Source organism: Python bivittatus, unplaced genomic scaffold (genome assembly GCF_059951505.1).
Source record: "Python bivittatus isolate LINGU-HERP-01145 unplaced genomic scaffold, Pbiv_v1 ctg000020_np1212, whole genome shotgun sequence".
Classification (NCBI taxonomy): Eukaryota; Metazoa; Chordata; class Lepidosauria; order Squamata; family Pythonidae; genus Python; species Python bivittatus.
The window spans coordinates 33,919,650-33,935,514 of NW_028277030.1; positions in this window are offsets into that span (position 1 = coordinate 33,919,650).

Genomic DNA, 15,865 nt, shown 5'->3' on the forward strand with positions numbered 1-15,865 from the left:
TTATGTTACTCTTCATCTCAAAGAAGCAGAGATCAGAGGGTCCAAAAATGAATAAAATAATCCTCAGTAAAAAAAACAATTCGATAAAATCACCTCCTATAGGACAAAACAATGCATATATGAAAATAAAGCAACTGAAACCAAATTTGAATACATGGGTGGTAAGGCAATCTTAATTGATCTTGCTTGTTTCAGATGTTTACATTGTTTATACATGCCATCCAAAAAACTCATGGGGAAGCAAAGAAATACAGATAAATGGTAGATAAATAAATGGATTTTGGTCACTCAGCTTGGAGATTTGCAGCAATCCTCTGTGTTTTAAAACAAAGGCTTTTTCAAACAGTTCATATTCTCCTGCAATTTTGGTAAATTAAAATGGATGGATGGATGGATGGATGGATGGATGGATGGATGGATGGATGGACAGATTTATTAGATTTATATTCCACCTTTTGTTCAGGAGTTCAAGGTGGCATACACAGTTCTCCCTCTTATTTTTCCCCATAACAACCATCCCATGGGGGAAGCTGGATTGAGAAAGAGTTACTGGCCCAAAACCACCCAGGGAGCTTCCATGGCTGAGGGTAGATTAGACCTGAACATCAGTGCTCCTAGTCCAACACCTTAACCACGACACCACCCTGATTTGTAAGACTGGATATGATTGGAGATGATGGATGGGAGAGGAAATCTCTTATTTCAAAATATGATGAAAAATTGCTCTAGACATGTGATTATTTTTTTTTTTTTTGCTTTAATTACCTCAGACTTTCTCAATCTGGGTGACCTCCTGATACCTTCAGTTTCCAGAACTGTCCAACCAGCATAGCCATTACTGAGAATTCTGGGAGTTGCTGTCCACACATCAGAAGATGCTGAGGTTGGGAAATGGTAGATGATATCCATTCTCTCTTGTTTCACTGATTTGAGTTGGCCAATGTATTCCACAAGAGCTAGATACAGTCCTGATTCAAACATTTTCCACAGGTGTTATAACCAATATTCAGGTATCTATTTCTTCTAAAGATTTTCCAAGGAAAGTTTTAGTGGGAAATATAAAATATACCTGATGCTGGCCAAGGATTTTCATAGTGCTGGACAAATATTTCTGTTCTGCATGCCTATATACTATTCGACAGACTGCAACATATGCTTCAGGGGTTCATTAAATATCTTTATACGTTTTCAGTGCCTTTTATTGTAACTCTAGAGAGCAATTTCTCCTTAATTGATGGCTATGAACATATCTTCAGCTCTAAGATTTCTTGCTAACCAGAGTTTTTTTTCACTCAGTATTTTAGCTCAGAAAGGTAAAGAGGTTACCTACCATTTATATACCTTTCTGATTTACATATGTGAAACATCAATCGTTTTAAAACATCATGAACATTTAATTTTATTAATAGTTGAGGTGAGAAAAAAGTATTAGTTTTCAAGTCAAATTCATCAACTTGAAAAGAGAAATAATTGAAGTTTATTGTTTTAAATCCCAGCATTGTTCCAAGGTGCTCTGGACAATGGCTCTTTAACATTTTTCTTTCTCTTTTTTTTAATCCTCATTATATAGCTGTAGGAGTTAGCTGTTCCAAGGTCATGTAAAGTGCTTTGTGGAAGAAAAGGAAATTGCAAATTAATTTCCTTGATCCAAATCTAGAGTTCTAGTCTAGAATATCAGTGATAGAGACCCAGTAGCGCCCTCCCCATGATCCTGAAGTACAATTCCCAGAATCCTTTTCATTGGTCATGCTGTCTGGACTGCTTAGTGTTCTAATTCCCTAACATCGAGTGCAGGGTTTATCAGCCTTGGCCATTTTAAGATCTGTGGACTTTAACTCCCAGAATTCCCCAGCCAGCATGCTGGCTGGGGAACTCTGGGAGTTGAAGTCCACACATCTTAAAATGGGCAAGGTTGAGATACACTGATCTAGTGTGTAACAGTTTGTGCAAACAGGAGTAAATGACTAAGGAGTAATCCAGCAAGACTGACTCTCAAACATGCATATAAGTTCAATCTTATGGTATAGTTTTATTTATTATCCTCCTCCCTTCCACTTCTATACAGTGTTATTCATCCCTGCTCAGATGGTCAATTAACCACAATTGGACTTAGTCCTAGATAAGTTGTCCTGGGCTGCTCCGTTAATGTAGTATAATCTTCCCCAGCTATGCTATTGGCATTGTACCACAATGGAGCAGAAAAATCTGCACCCTCCATGGCACACCATAACGGTCTCGCCATCTGTGATGGACAACGAAGCCATTGCCAGAGCACTGCTTCTGTGCTGCCTTATCTACTCAATCCTGTAGGCTGTTCAGATGCAGAATAAGAGAGCTTAATGTGCATATAGAATTGCTATTGCATCCAACCCTCCAAGTACAATGGCCCACACTTGATTTATACCCTACCTTTTATAACTGCTTTCTCGCAGAGGTATTTACTAATTGAATGTTGTGTTTTATACAAAGTGTTCAGAAAAGATCCACTGCAATGTGTGTTAGTGCAAGTGAAGCACTTCTCTTTGAAGCATCAAACTGACCGTGTCCTTTGGAAAGCTCACACTGGCTGCTTCGAAGGCCCTCTCCATATGCTCACAGAAATTCACTGTCTTGCTGGTAAAGCCAAGTGGCTGTGTGTTCACACAGGGAAAGTGAGAGATCTGGGAACAGCCTTCAAAGAAACCATAGGAGCCTCCCCAAAGACATGATTGCTTTAATGTTTTGAGAAGAGATTTTTCATTCGTAATAATATCTTTTGCAAAGCACCACTTTTGAATACATTGCCCAAACCTATCTATTTATCTAACTAACTATCATCTACCTGTCTATCTAATGTCTGAATATACAGTATATATATGCAGAATGTGCAACACGCATCCACATACCCATTTACAGTAATATTAAACAGTAGGAACCAATGATAATGTAGTGAGTTCATTAAAATATGTTGTAGAAATGTGTTTTAAAACCAAATTGATCTGATGATCTCAAAATAAAATTATGCTGTATGTTGCTTTGCAGCCCAAAAGACATTCTGCAAATTTTGGAAACAGAGTAGGTAACAGATTGCTTTTTAAGACCTGGTTCAAGGCTTGCAGTGATGAAACTTGTCAAATCCTAACTGGAGACATTCAACAAAATCTCAATACCATTACTCAAAACATTTCAACAAGAAAAACATTCAAGTCTCTCATTCATTTAGCCAATCAAAACAAAAAATTTTTTTTACAACTTTAAGTTTTTCAGATGTTCATCAATCTTTTTATTTGCTCCTTTGAAGAGAGAGAAAAAAATGGCACACAATATTGAAAGAATCACTGAAGAAAATCTCTTAGTATCTCTTGCAGTAGATCTTATATGGATGGAATGCCATCAGCCTTGTATAGCAGGAGAACAACCTCTTGATTTATTTGATCTTTCCTGAGCAATGAGACTTAACATCCTGTTTGTTCTCTTACCAGGCTCCACACTCTGAATTGAAGGCTTTAAGGATTTCTCATCTCTCCCACACAGATTTTTCCCACAAAGTCAGATGATATGCCACCTTCTCATTTTGAAAGCATTCCTTCATCATCCATTCCATGCAGGCAGGGACTTATTTATTTATTTCATCCTGGAAAAGGATAGGTAAGGAATGGATTTGTATGGCATCTTGAAGGTGATCAATAGTTCTCAAAGCTTGTTACTCAGGGTGTGGGACCCCAGGCAACATACAAATTGTTCTGGGGGCAAACTGTTTCAGATGGATGGAGTTATGAAATTCCAGGGAGGTGAAATCAGAAAGTCCCCCTGCTTACATTTTAGTTGTGATTCTAAATATGGGTGAGACCCAGAGCACTCTTATTCATAAACCATACCCAAGTAACTTAAAACATGCAGAAAGTTGCTGTACATTCTTTAAAAAACTTACAGTTCAAATATATGTGGCTATATTCCCAACAAATTACAGATATCTCTTTACATATTATATCTATTCCTAATAAATCTCTGTGTGGCCTAGATTAAGGCATTCCTTTTAACAGATGTGTCCAACCTGAATCATATGGGTCCCAAAAGCCTTGAATCCTGTCCCTGGAGATGCCCTGAAACTGTTATCAAATCATAATTTTAATGAGGCAGAAAGGTCTCCATTACTATATATTAACTGTATTTCATTTTAATTAAAAGTTAATGAAATGAAATGAAATTGAGTTTTTGCCCTGGCACAAACTACTTTCTATGGAGAGTGGTCCCTAGCATGCTGCTGAAAAGCTAAGTGTGGCCCTTGGATTGAAAAAAGTTAATACACTTCTGTTTTTCATAGTAGACACAAAATAAGATTCAAAGTTTCTAACTTCTTTATTTATTGAAAAAATGGCAAAATGATAAATTCGCAGATAAAAGCAATCATCCAGTACAGTATTATTTGCTCACAACATTCATTGAATATGTCTATATTATTAATGTTGGAAGGAAAAAAAAATGACAACAGTCTGCCTGCTATATTCAGTACTAATCAAAGTTTCTGGGTTGGATACGAAACTAAATAAAGTGCATTGCAGTAGTCAAGCCTGGAGCATGTGCATCACCAGTTTAAAGCAATTTTCTTCCATATGAAAGGTTCAGCTGGAATATCAGCTGATAAAAGATGCTTCCACCCTTAAACTGCCTCTGCTCCTTTAAGGGAGTATAGCTCCATCCAGACCTACCATTTTCCTGGAATTATGACCCCGTCTATATGAGCAGTTCATTCTTATCTGCATACAGCTTCAATTTATTGTTCCTTTTCCAACTAGTTCTGGACTATAAGCATGTATTCAGGGAGCCATATCATGACCCAAATATGTTACAGAGAAAGAGACTGGAGTGTCAGTAGAATGCTGAGAGAGCCAGTATCACATCTCCAGCCATACTGGAGAGAGCATAATAGCTCCTGTTTCATGAGATATCTGCCCTCAGGCAACAGCGTCTGAACTCTACCTGAGGAGTAGGAACTGAGACACATCAAACCTATGCCTCTTGCTCTCTAATCTCCCAGTGTTGTTGAGTGGGTAGCCTCAAAAATTAAAGAAACAACCTTGAAAAAGTCCATGATTTATGGCACTTAAAGTTTCTGAGAGATCAAAGGAAACCAGCAAAGTCTGAACTACTCTGAAATGAGTTTGAAATGACTCAAGATAATCTGTTTCCTCTAGGATTTTGCTTGCAGTTGGAAAACCACCACACTTTCAGCACCTTTACATAGGGAGTTAGACACTTTTGCATATAAATGCCCTCCTCTGAGTAACCCAAAGCAGACTTCTTAAGAAGGTCAAATCATTTCTTCCTTTAAAGAAAGAGGCACCCTACTGCTCCTCAGAGAGGCATTTATGTTACCTAAGGCATCTCTAATAACTTCCTAGATGAAATTTGTAAACCCTGTTGGGAAAGGGTCAAGGGGACAAGTGGTGGAATATATATCGTGCCCATGTCCTGTAGTATCACAATTTGAAACTGAACTAGTCTAACCATGCAAGAGGAATGGCCAGACATTGCCATAATTGCATCCAGTCTCAAACTGATGATGATCAGCCAGTTTCTTACAAATTGCTTCTTAGGTGCAACTTCATTTTTCTACTGCAGTGGGAAAAAAATCTCATGTACCAGGGGCAAAGAGACAGAAGTACCATTCATTCTACATGTAATATACCCCAACCTTTAAGTTGTGCAGAAGGTTTAACATATATCTGTGCAAAATCAGCCACCTATACATGCTTCAGCGTCATGCGGGAGGAAAAAATTGGGGAAGTCTATGCCTGAAGTATTTGAATAAGCTCAAGAAGCTTTTCGTATTCCAGCTTAATGTGCAATTCTGAACAGCTTTACTAGTGATGAAGTCCTATTTAGTTTAATTGGATTTACCTCTGGATAAAATGCATGTATTACATGTGTGCATGCACGTGCACTTACACACAAATACATACATATCTGTAAATTCAGGGATACATGTATATGGACGAATGGATGGATAAATAAATAGATATTTCAAGATAGATCCTTTTTAGTTATGAAGACAATAAATTCTTTACTCCTTATAGCATGCCCTTTCCAAAAAGATGATATCATGGAGAGGGTGGCGTCCTAGAGTACTCTAAAATTGGTTCTTGCAGTCTGGTAACCTGGTGGGTAGGGTAATAAAAGGGTACTTATGCTCAAGGCAAGATTTAGGAAAGCTGCATATGGGGAGGCTGAAAAGGGTGGACTCTGACAGACCTTCTGAATCTGACCTGTTCCTCTGCTAGAAAGTTCTTAAGCCAGTCCCTTAGTTCTAATATTAATGGCTTAATATTAGAGCTTCTTGATTGTGCTGCACTGGCTAAAAATGGGACAGTAGGTTGCTGAGGCATCTCCCCTACCCCTTCTTGAAGATTGGAATGAGAACTGATGGGCCCCAGACCCTAGGGATGTGACTATACTTATCAATGAATTTAAAAAGTGAGGTCAGAATGGAGGCCCATCGTGGTGATTTAGTCTTGATTAGCTCAGGAGGATTAATTCTTCCTGGCCTTTGGGCTGAGATCAAGTGTAGCATTTTGCTGTTAGTATATACGAACCACACAGTGCCTCCTGCTCAGGTATCCAGTGGGCCATTCTACCATCCAAACCCCTCCGCCTGCCAACAATTTTGTTCCTCTTTTCCCTCTGTGAATGAACATTCCATGGATACCAAGTAAAATCAATCCATGCTGGAAAGGGCATCAAGGGGGGGGAGGAGATAAGTTGGCCCAATCCAAGTCATGGCCCTTTTGTAGGTGCATCAACATTGCATGCATGCATGTACAGAAGGGATGGGCTTGGATCACAATGCTGCACCCACCATACTGGTTAGTCTGTTTTAGCCCCTTAGATGGTTATCAATCTATCAACTTTCTCAGTGTGTTCTTCCCTCTTCTTAATGGCTCCTTGCAGCTAAAACCATGCCTTATCACCACTATATCTGGCTTTTAGCATGTTCAGCAGGTAGCAACACCTGCCCACCTTAGTCAATCTTGGAAGTCCAGCAGAGAATTCCAGAGCTATGAGGTAGATTGGGAAGCCAGAAATAAACATCTCGGAGGAAAGGAAAGCTACTTCCAGGACATTCCAAAAAAACTGCATGGATGCAGACACCAGCAATCAAGCTTGAGTTGAAGGTGTCTTCACTCTCCCTACTTTTCCATATACATATTTATTTTATGTTAATGACATGCACAGTACACAGAATATACATTTGTAATTTACTTTTAAAGCACATTCACATATGCTACATACCAGCAAACTCACTCTCACCAATCTGGAGATGGTTGATGCATTTTTAATCCATATAGAGTATAAAAGGACGATCGACACATACAGTGTTTTCAGATGGTGAGATTGATCTCACTGTTCATTTAGTGTTTTTATTGCAAATGCATTTTTTAAATCTCTCCAGGTTTAGGAAAAGATTCTGTAACTGAATCTAAAACTGACTGTACTTAGAGCTTTTTGTCTTCTTTCTCTCTAGGTCACCAGCAAAACTCAGCCAATCTCCAGATCACTTGGGTTTGGTTTGGTTTGGTTGTTCTGTTTAACTTTCTTTTCATGTATGAATATACCATACACACAGACACACATACATACACACACACATATGTTTATAATTAAGAACCTTTACATAAATAAAAAGCAAATGTAAAGAAAAAATATTAAGAGAGAAAGTAATAAAGAGAAAGAAGAAGAAAGTGCAAAAAGCAAAGCAGAATAAGAAAGAAAGAAAAATAGTTAAAGAAATAAGAAAAAATAAGCAACTTCCGACCTTCTTTTCAACAGTTATAAACAACAAACTCATTATCCATCCTCCCTCTTGGTATTACCAAAATAACTTCTGCCCCTTATTTAGTCCTTTTTCAATCATCAAAACCACAAGTCATCACTTAACTTTTTTCCATTTTCAGCAAAAAGTCCGTAAAATGTTTCCAGTATTTATTTATTTATTTATTTATTTATTTATTTATTGGATTTCTCCCCCGCCCATCTCCCCCACAATAGGGGACTCTGGGCGGCTTACAAAGACATTAAAACTATAAATATATATACAATAAATACTATATATAAAATTAAAACAATACTAAAATATAGTATAAAAGTACTCGTTGTTTTATCCCTCACCGAACAGGTAAGTTTTGCCACTTCTGCATTTCTGCCATCTTTACCATCCACTTCCCCATTGTGGGAATTTCAGTGTCCCTCCACCACTGTGCATATAATAATCTTGCTTCCATGTATGAACATTCATCCAGAGCTGGACAGTGAAATCAAAGGGAGGAGGGAGAGAGTAAAACTGAAGCCATTTAAAACTCAATCCACTGGTTGTCATGTCTGTCATTTCAAAGAGGTCTATTTTCTTATTAAATCTGTCTGCCTGCCAAGAACGAGTTAATACCCTATTTAACCAGTAGGAATTATAGGCTTATGCATCCCCCCTGTGAATGGGGTGGTTTTATGTTTGCTGAAAATAGAAGAAGCTTTTGAATAGGCCCAAATGGAAGGAGGTGCACATGGCTGCAAATATTGCTTGCATAAAGGTGACCAAATCTGGGCTCTAAAAGTCCAAATGACCAAAAGATGGTAGCAAAGGGTTAGATATTCTTCTAGAGAACATATAGCGGTCTTCAGGATTTTGGCAGCCCATGTCTGGTAGGCTCAATTAATGCCTTTGAATGCCTATCACCAGCCATCTTGGGAGGACCAGCTCTCATCTTTCCTTCCTTGCCTAATTAATTTAAACTGTTTCAGCTTCTTCCTCCTTTCCTTTCCTTTCCTTTCCTTTCCTTTCCTTTCCTTTCCTTTCCTTTCCTTTCCTTTCCTTTCTCCTCATCCCCTTGCATCTTTGCCATCCAGTTTTGTCCTGCTCTTTTCTTTCTGTGACTTCCTGGCATAGTTCCTTTTTCCCCTTCTTTTTTACTGTTTCTCTTAGTCTTCCTCTCTGTGAAAGGGTTCCTGTATCAGTGATGAATAGCTGGTATATGCAGAAAGGGATAAATTAATTTATAAATGGGGTTTTCTGTTTAATAGGCAATTAATTTTAATAAGCAATTATGAATACAATTAATATTAACTTCACTTTTGGGCTGCCCTTCCCTTTTTTGGAGTATGGCTTCTCTTAGGTATATATACAGTACATATACACAAATGTATATATGCCTAATATATATGTACCCTTTACATGCACATAGTAAAGGGCTGAGGGTGGGGCAGGGGAGCAGATCTCCAATAAGGGTTTCACATGGAATTAGCAACTGTAATTTAACAAAGGGAAGTTGGGGGGCATTGCACAGGATTTTTGTCTCTCCTGAAGAAAGGAGGGTGTCATCTTCCTCTTTAAGCAAGTCATGCTTTCCCTTAACCCACCCCAACCAAAAAAGCAAACTTTCCCATAGGGTTTAACACTATAACAACCAGTACTATATTATTTAGTTGTCATATAAGGATTGATTAACACTATATTTTTAAACAAAGGGAGTTTTATTTTTTATTATTTTATTTATCCAATTATTTATTTTATTATTTATTTGTGTTATTCATTGGAAATCACCAACATTAATACCCTCCCCCATGGATAAAAACATAGTGCAAACGTTTAACTATATATAAACGTAATAATGAGCACACTTCTGAATTCTTGGAAAGATTGAGAGGCCTAATTTGATTAAGCAAAAGGCAACTAGCAATTAACAGCAAAATCAAAGAACCTTGATGCAGTGAAATATGATGCAATGTTACAGATGCTAATTATATTTGTAATAAATGGTGAATGCATGATGTTCAGAAACCTCTCTGTAAGATAATCAATTTCCTCTATTAGCCAAGGAAATGTATTACAACATAGGATATATAAATCATTCAGCAAATTAGTATACCTGGTTCAGTACATCATGAAGCAGGAACATTATATTAATGTTACAAATGCAAATCATTAACATGCAGTCAGCAGGAAGAGTCACCTGGCTGTACAACCTTCAGAGCTGTATTCGCAGCAGGACAAAATGAAAGGCGAGGTCTATTCCCAGTCACCCATCTATCATGCAACTGTCTCCTTCTTTCTCACTAGCTCTATATTGTGGAGGGAAGTGCCTTTGCGCATTGGGATTTGTGCAGACCTGACAGCTTTGCAGGACTTGGGTATAAACTTTGAATCATGTATGTGTCCTTTCAAGATGACACATCTTAATCAGAGGTGCACTTCTATCATGAAAGTGAAGACGTCGCTGCAATGCTACTTTGCAGATGGGAAGCAAGGGGATCAAGCCACCTTTCCCTTTAAATCTAGGTGTTTTGTGACACTCCCCGAGCCACCATGTTAGTCTGGGTGCACAACTGCCATCAGTACAAAGGCTGCAACAATCATTAAGCTGACTAAGGCCTATTTTGGAAAGGGGTTTCAAGAGATGCTAAGGCTTTAAACACATATTAAAACATTTTAGGCATTAAAAACAAATGTTTGCATCACCCAGCCTGGTGGGCACAAAGAGAATACAGGCCACTTTAGGAGAGCACTTTTTGTATCCCTACTGAAAGCAGTCACAGGATTTCAAGTCCAGTATCAAAAAAGCACCAACTCCAGCCATGCTGCAGAAGCAAAAATCCATCCATGGCCTGTCCCAGCGTGTTTCATTTGAAGGCTGTCTAACACAGGATGTGACTTTAAAAGCAACCCGTTCAGTTAAACAGGGTGCTAAAAAAATAACAACATTCAGAAAAAAGCAGTTGGAGAAGCTGCTTAGTGGCACTCCAAATCAAGAAAGTACAAAATTGAACTTCCATTGCATCGTAGCCCAGGGCTGCTCAACCCAAAGTCCCAGGAGTCCATGAAGCCCCAAAGACAACCCTACCCCCAAATATGCCATCAGATTGTAAACCTTAATGTCCATCTTGACATGACAAGTTCAACTGAGTCACTTAGAGATCTAGCAACTGCATTCAAATAGCATGCTAAGCTTGTTTGGAGTTAATTTTGGTTAAGGGTTGTTTTTTTTTTTTTGGTAGGATGTTAGCGCAGTGGGTCCACATAGTCCATTTGGTTGGTTTATGTTTCAGTATCATATAAGAATCCAGGAAAGTTTTTTTCAGTAACCAGGTGTGAATGCAGCCCTTACGTCTCAAGGGGCAATGCCAGTGAAGGCTTTGTAAGTTCACAGGGCATGATCTTATAGCACATAGGACATCTCTTCTGAATCTGTTTTCCTTTTTTATTAGGACAACAAGTATAGCTTGAAAAATAACTTTGGCACTAGAGAAAGGCAATAAACAGGCTTCGTTTCTATGTATCTAGCCATATTTTTAACTCTCCTGGATAGGTAAACAAGCTATAGTGTTGGCTAAATCAGAAAAATAATATTTTGTAATAGGTTCAAAGATCAGCTAATTTTCACTTTTGACAAATTCTGTGACCTTTCTCTTCTGAATATGTGTGCAATATCAACACATGTATAAAAGGGATAAGGTTTGTATTGCGACATTCCATCTACTGTCTTGCCAATTTACCTGCTCCCTGGTCTTAATATTTCTCCAGCACACACTCTTAATAAAAGCATGCTCACTTGTGGTAGACTTCAAAGGTTCAGAGCAAAAGATCAATAGAAAGAATTGAGCATGATAGTCCTTACTATATCACAAGAAGATGAACATTTAAACTATACAATATTTTAAAACCATTACCAAATGGATGGGTGCTACCTCAGATGCCTACAGTGTTCAGCATTATTCCTCATGTAAAGCCTAGAGTGGACAACAGTTTGAGAACCAGTGATCGTATTTAAGTTCTGGCCAAGAAAAGAGAGCACCTTTGAAACCATGCTTCTTCTTAGAAATCTTTTAAAAATTAACTTGGGGTATCTTTTTTGCAGACTTCTTGAAATATCTTATAGTTTCCACTTCCACAGATCATTTTGTTTTGATAGGGTCATTACCTGGTGTTCTCCAGAGATTAGATAAAAACATGTGGCTGTCTTATGTAGAAAATCACGTTATAATCTCTTCAGATGACACTGAATAATATTATGCTGCCATTAGGTGTGAATGGGATTTCAGTATTAATCCTGAATATTGTAACACAACAGCACTCACCTCCATTAGTATAATGGGGAAAACTGATTCCTCTGATGCTGTAATTAGCAGACTGTCAGAGTTCTTGTTATTCTAGTTTGTTCATTGTTTGCTTTAGGATAGAGCATGACACATAAAAATGACAAATTAAATTGCAGAGTGACTGTAACCATGTAGTTTCTGTTTAACTGTATGATGGGATTCAACACCCAGATGCTGAACAAAGGAAGGAATGCCTGCACTGTGATGAAACACTGATATGCTTCTTTCTTTTACTAATAAGCATTTCTAAAGAACCTTACCAATAAAACAAACCAAAAAACAACAACAACCAGTTGAACATATTTCTAAAGGTAACCTTTCAGCAGGCTCACATTTTCACACTGTTCTGTAAGCTGTCTTTAATAAATCTCCTTTATCGTTCAACTGGTAAGAGATAATCAGAGCCAGTGGTTTGGGCCAAGCTAATACGTCCTTTCAGTGACAGGCTTGAATATCAGTTACAATCACACTGATCCAGACTTCCTTTGTCTCTGGTGTAATATGAAGTAAGATGCATTAAGAATATCGGCAGAATATTTTGCCCAAGGTCAGATGCAGAGCACAGTCAAGGGATGGCATCAGAAAGTAATACCTGTAGGAAAGAATTGCTGGATCTTTTCTCTATGCATGAAACTGATCCCATTGGGAAGGAGGTGAAAAATAGAAAAAGTGGCGTATTTTATTTTTATTTAAATGTAAAAATATACATGATAATGCAATAACAATTGTTTAAAACAAATGAACAAAGAAACTCCTAAGATCCTTCCCACGTAGCAGTTGGTGGTAAAGCTCCTGTGGAGAAGCTGAGTTTCTAAGACAGATTTTGTCAGTTTTCTTTGCTTTCTCTCTTCAAGGATCCTTCTCACAAGGCTGAGGATGGCATTGACCTTGGGGGGGAAGGGAAGCAGGGAGCGGGAGCGGCGCAGTTAGTCAAACTGGGCTTGTTCAAACAGACCTTGCCAGTCTTCCTCCTCTCCTTTCATTAGGGGTACTGGATCTGGGCTGTAAAAATCAGGATGACAACTAGATGGTAGGAGAGAATTAGAGTAATCTGTGACTCTTTGTTTCCATCCCAATTATGCAGCCCATATCTAGTAGCCCTACCTTCAGGGGTCTCTCCCATAGGGCAGTTTGTTAGTTTATTTGATTTATATCCTACTTTTCTTCTAGTAGTTTAAACTTAGTTCCCTTCAGACATTCCTTTCATTTTTACCCCACAACAGCAGCCTGTCTGGTAGGTGGGGAGAAGAAGAGAGATTGCTACAAAGTCACCCAGTGTACTTTCATGGCTGAGGATGGACTTGAACTTGGGTCTCTGCCCCTAGTGCAATTATGTAACCACTGTACACACCAGCTCAGTCATGTGGAGAAGGAGAGAAAGGCCCAGGTGAGCAGGCTTCTGGGATGGTTGCCACCTGCTGTGCTCCCCCTCCCTTCAGCGACCCCTTCCATACGGCAGTTGCTGAGGATGGGAAGGGTGGAAGAATCCAACAAAGCCGTCAAGTTTCAAAAACAGATATACTTCTTCAGCAAAGACGTGTCAATATAAATGCAAGAAGGCAATATCATTAGCATGTCATAAATATGTCTTGATAAATAATGAGCTCTACACATCATGAATCTTTTTAAAAAAGAAAAATAGATAGACTTCATAGGCCAGTCATAGTAAAATGTTCCAAATGAATGGAATACCATTATTTAGAACAAGAAAAGAAATCTTCAAACACAAGCACGCGCACACACACACACACACACACACAAATACATGTGCATTTATTTATACTATAGTAACACCATTAGAACTGACAAGGAAGATATCGAAGTGGTAGAAAGCTTCTGCCTTTTAGCATCAACCATCAACGGTAAAGGAACAAGCAGTCCAGAAATACGTCACAGACTAGACCTCGGTAGAGCAGCCACGAAGGCCTTGAAAAAGATATTCAGATGCCATGATAAGTCTATACCTACAAAGATCAGAACAGTGCAAGCCATGGCATTCCCTATCATACTTTATAGAAGGGAAAGTTGGACTTTGAAGAAGCAGGATAGAAAGAGTACTGGCATTATTTATTTATCTATTTGTTTATTGAAAACATTTATGTAGCCACCCATCTTTTACCAAACTCTGGACGGCTCACCACAAAAACATAAAACAATATCTATGTATAATAAAAAAAGATTAAAACCACAAATATTAAAACCAAAACCAAAATCAAACATAATAAAACCTGGGACCTTAACTAAACTTTCACATGTAGCCCACAACAAGTTCATCTCATCAACCTCACCCTATCCCAGTGCCTAGGGGAAAAGCCAGATCTTAAGCATTGTTTGGAAGGTTAAAAAGTCGGGGGCATGCCAAACATCAGGGGGAAGGGTCTTCCATAGGGCAGGGGCTACCATGAAAAAAAGCACACTTCCTAGATCCCATAAGATGGCAACATTTAAAGGAGGGGACTAGGAGTGTGCCCACTCTATCCAATGAGGTAGGATGGGCAGATGTCCTTAAGGGGTGGCAGTCCCACAAATACCCCGCTCTCGTGCCATATAGTGCTTTTGTGGTGGATAGCAACAGAGATCAAGGCTATCAGGAAGGAGGGGGTGCATTCCAGGAAGGGAAAGGAGACAAAAGTCAACACAGTCCGCAGGGGGAGTGTGGGAAGCATAAGAGGTTCAGAATTGCCACTCCCTAGAATCTCCCAGGGTACATCCACTAGTTGCAGTAGTATAGATTTAGTCTGGCAAGATTCTGTCTATATGGTGTAAGCAAATAAAAGAACAGTCAACTGGACTGTTTCATCACTGTTGTTGGGATGGGCCTGATAGCTTTAAAGGTAATAACCAGCACCTTGAATTGCATCTGGAAGGAAACTCAGAGCAAATGCAGCTTGCGCAACAGGGTGTAATGTGGGTAAACCAAGGGGCACTCATCACTGTGTGCATCACTGCATTTTGGACCAGTTGTAACTTCTGGGTAGTCTTCAAAGGCAGCCCCATGTAGAGCAGTACAATCCAAATGGGAAGTGACCAAGGCATGAGTGACCATGAACCAGGAAAGGGAGCAACTGGAACACAAGACAAATCTGTGCAAAGGCCCCCCTAGCCATGGCTGCCACCCACTCCTCAAGCAGAAGCCATGAGTCTAGGAGGACCACCAAACTGTGTACCAGCTCAGTCTGGGGAAGTGCCACCCCATCCAGAGTCAAAGATGGACTACCACCTGGGCCTGGAGGCCAAAAGCCCAGAGCCACCCCGTCTTGCCAGGGTTCAATCAAAGCCGGTTTCTCCCCATCCAGATCCTTACAGCCTCCAGGCACTCAGCCAGCACCGCAACAGCATCACCTGTCCAGCTAGGGGTAGAGATGTATAACTGGGTATCATCAGCATACTGAAGTTACCACACCCCATGCTGTTGGGTGACTTCCCCCAGTAGTTTTGTGTAGATGTTAAAGAGGAGAGGTGAAGGACTCAAGCTCTGAGGTACCCCACATTGAGGGGCCTAGGGCTCAACATCTCCTCCCCCACCAACCCTGACTGGAATTGACTGTGGAGGAAGGAGGAAAACCACTGTAACACAATGCCCCCCATTCCCAACACCCAAAGCCAGTCCAGAAGGATACCATGGCGGATGGTATCGAAAGCCACTGAGAGGTCCAGGAGGGTCAGAATGGTTGCACAACCCCCATCCTGAACTCTCCAAAGGTCATCTACAAGTATGACCAATGCCATTTCAGTGCTGTGT